Raw genomic sequence first — 3,954 nt, forward strand, 5'->3', positions numbered from 1 at the left:
GGAAAGAATTGATAATGTTGCAGCACTGAATCACTTCATTGTCTTGGTATACTTCTTTACTGCTGGGAAGCATTTTGTAGTTTTCTGTGTATTACTTTCTGATTATATTTTTTTGTGCTTAAATTTGTTTCTAGGCTTATCTTATATTTTGATGCAATTGAGAGAGGGATTTAAAAATCACATAATTTGAATTGAATATGGTCGATAATTAGGGGACATACTGTATTGTATTCCTTTATCTGGCCATATATAGAACTCTGTTGTTAGTTCAAATATATGAGTCCTTGGTTTTATATCAAAGGCTTATTGATTTACATTTTTTTCTTCCTCTTCAGGATGAATTATAGTTGTTGGGCAGCAAAATAAATTTTGATTTTTAGGTTTCTTCTTACCTGGTCTATTTTTCCACTCAGAATCTGAGCCTATGTGATCATAACTGCATTTCCCCTGAAATTTCTGAATGTAGGCCTTAACGTTAAGCCCTCTTAATTTTCTTTTTCAAGTCTAGCGTACTCAGAGGATATGTTGGATGCCTTTTTCTTAGAGCTAAAATGCCAAATACCATGATTGTTACTATAACAGTGAATTTGATCTTTTCCTCTTCTTGTTTATCAGACTCCCAGTGGATGTGACTTATACAGCATATCTAAGCTCTTAAAAGTTTTTCTTGGACATTACTTTAGTCTTTTTTTCTTCCTTCCTTATACAAATACTTGTTCTCACATAAAATGAGCTGAACTTGATCATTTGTATATGTTCAGTTAATTCACTTTTATAAACAACATCATCTCATTTATCACCATCAGGAAATTAATTATTTGGGTAAGTAAATTTTCTGAGTATTTTATATTTTCATGTGTCAAAACTTTAAATTTACTTTAGATTGACATCTTTCCAAAATCTCTGCCATACTCTATGTAGCATTTATAGCCTAAGCATGGTGGCTCACTCATTTAAAAAAACTGTGTTGAAATGATTTAGTTGTTAAATATAAAAAAGAATGAGAGAGAAGTAATATTGGAGGTAAAGCTACTAAGTATCTTCTAAATATTTTTACAATAAAACTTGGCTTAAATTTTTAATAAATATACTCACTAATAGCAATTATTGAGAATTTCAGCAACATTATAGAGCTATTAAGTAATAATAGATAATTTATACAAATTTTCATTTGCTATCTCCTTGTTACTGGATCCTCTCCCCTTCAATGAAAGATTAAATACTAATTTAATTTTGTTGCAGATAATATGCATGTTGGTGGTACTTGGCTTTGGTAACCGGTGCTATGGGTTAAAGCTTGTTGCCCCCACTCATTTACCAGAATCGTAACCTCCCTGTGACTGAGATAGAGTTTTTACAGATATAATCAAGGTAAAATGAGGTTACTGAGGGTGAATTTTAGTCAAATATGATTGGCATCCTTATGAAAAAGGGCAACTATGGAGACACACACACACACACACACACACAAGTACTATCTGAACACAAGGCAGACATCAGGTGATATGACTCCAAGCCAAGAAATACCACAGACAGCCCGCAAACCACCAGAAGACCAGAGATAACTTATTCTTCCCCACATTCCTGAGAAGAAACTCATTCTGCTGACAGCTTGCTCTTGGATTTCTATTGTGCAGAACTTTAAGACTATAGTTTGTAGCACTTTGTCCTGGAGCCCTCGGTGAATGCACACATTGGTCTTCCATTAACATTTAATGCCTTGCCAATTTTATGAAAAGATTACTGACTTCTTTTACTTTTGTTCTGTTTAGATAAACATGATGGTAGAGTATGTTTTGACATACTATACATATATGGAGTATAACTTATTCTAATTAGGATCCCATTCTTGTGGTTGTACTTGATGTGGAGTTACATTGGTCCTGTATTCATATATGAACACAGGGAAGTTATGTCCAGTTCATTCTATTATCTTCCCTATTCCCATCTCTTCTCCCTTTCCTTCATTCCCCTTTGTCTAAACCAATGAACTTCTATTCCTCCTCTCCCCTCTTGTGTGTTACCATTCACATATCAGAGAGAACGTTTGGCCTTTGGTTTTGGGGGATTGGTTTATTTCACTTAGCATGATAGTCTCCAGTTCCACTCATTTACCTGCAAATGCCATACTTTCCATTTTCTTTATGGCTGAGTAATATTCCATTGTGTATGTATACCACATTTTCTTTATCCATTTGTTTGTTGGAGGGGACCTACCTAGGTTGGTTCCCTAGCTTGGCTATTGTGAATTGAACTGCTGTAAACATTGGTGTGGTTGCATCACTGTAGTGCGCTGATATAAAGTGTTTTTGGGTATATACTCAGGAGTTGGATAACTGGGTCAAATGGTGGTTCCCTTTCAAATTTTCTGAGGAATCTCCATACTGCTTTCCAGAGTGTTGCACCAATTTACAGTCCTACCAGCAATGTACAGTGTATCTTTTCTCCCATATACTTGCCAACAAAGATTACTGACTTACTTCTACCTTGTTGGTTCCTTGTGAATCTCTCAAAGGATTCAGAGACAGAATGATCTGTCTCATAGAGATAAGATATTTATATACATGTCTTTGCCCATCCATCAGATATTCAAGATCACATTCATCCTTCCAGTATGTACTGTGTATTGTGTGCAAGGCTGATGTTGACTTCCATCTTTAGAAACTTGCATTCAGCAACTGTACAGTGTCCATGGAATTTACAGTGCTGGATTACATGAGTTTAGTTCACAAAAACATAAAACCAAAGACAAATCCCTCTTAAGCACTTTTGCTGGCTTCACATCTACTTCCTTCACTGAAACAGAGACCAGTCACAATGGTTGAGTTTACTTCCTCTTACGATGTTTTATTTTTCTCAGGGCTTTTAGCATCTGTGCTTGCAAAATTCTGTATTTCTTCCTATTCCATCATTGGTTCCATTTTCTCTCCTAATATCCATAATGATGTCGTTTATAATATACATATTTGAGGAAGAAAAGAGATTGATTCCAAAAAAGGACTGTCAAAATAATGCTCTCATACCAGCACTAATGGTTGAAGAAAGAACTCTCCATTTATTCATTCATTCAGCAAATATTTATATTTGAATCTTTTCTAATTCATGGCAGATATGGCAAAAATGCCCACATAAGTGATATGGAACTTAGAAATGGCTGGATACTGATCAGGGTGCTGAAATGGAGTTTCTGGCAAAAGAAAAGGCCTACATCGGTCTGCCCTTAGGTCATTTGTTTCTTTCTCATAAAAAAGTGGAGTGAAGCCTGAGCAGCTGCAGGACCTCTTGGGCAGCTGCCTTTCTACAAATCTAATTAATGAATCAAAGGTGAGAGCTGTGTCTGCCAGGTGTTTTCTGCCCTCGATATCACCTCCTTCACTCACTCGTCAGTGTCCTCTGACTAACCAGCAATAAACAAAGCAGCCTGTATTCCTGCCTCCAACCCATCACACCCCTGTCCTCGCCCTCTCCTTTCTGGTTTGATCCAGGGTTATTTGTGGTGCGGGAGGGAGACCCTCACCCTCTCCAGAGACGAGGCTAGGCCACTGCTTCCCAGGCTTGTCCTGGTGATGGATACAGAATGAGAGCATCCAGGCAGAGGCTTAGGAAAATTTATTTTTCATAAATATTCCAGGGGATTCCTATAATTAGGCCCGTTTGGAAATCTCTGTGCTATGGCACTTTGAGTTAAGTTGATATAGGCTTAAATTTTCTAAATATTAAAAACAAAGCAAGCAAACGAACAAAAACCAGACAAGGTTGAAATGTGATGTAAGGGAAAATCTAGAGATCGTGAGTTTTAGTTTTTGTTTGCCAAAAATCCAGGACAAGCCAGGTGTGGTGGCTCATGCCTGTAATCCCAGCGGCTTGGAAGACTGAGGCAGGAGGATAGAGAGTTCAAAACCAACCTCAGCAAAAGTGAGGTGCTAGCCAACTCAGTGAGATCTTGTCTCTAAA

This window comes from Sciurus vulgaris (assembly GCF_902686455.1).
Source record: "Sciurus vulgaris genome assembly, chromosome: 4".
In the NCBI taxonomy this organism is placed as follows: Eukaryota; Metazoa; Chordata; class Mammalia; order Rodentia; family Sciuridae; genus Sciurus; species Sciurus vulgaris.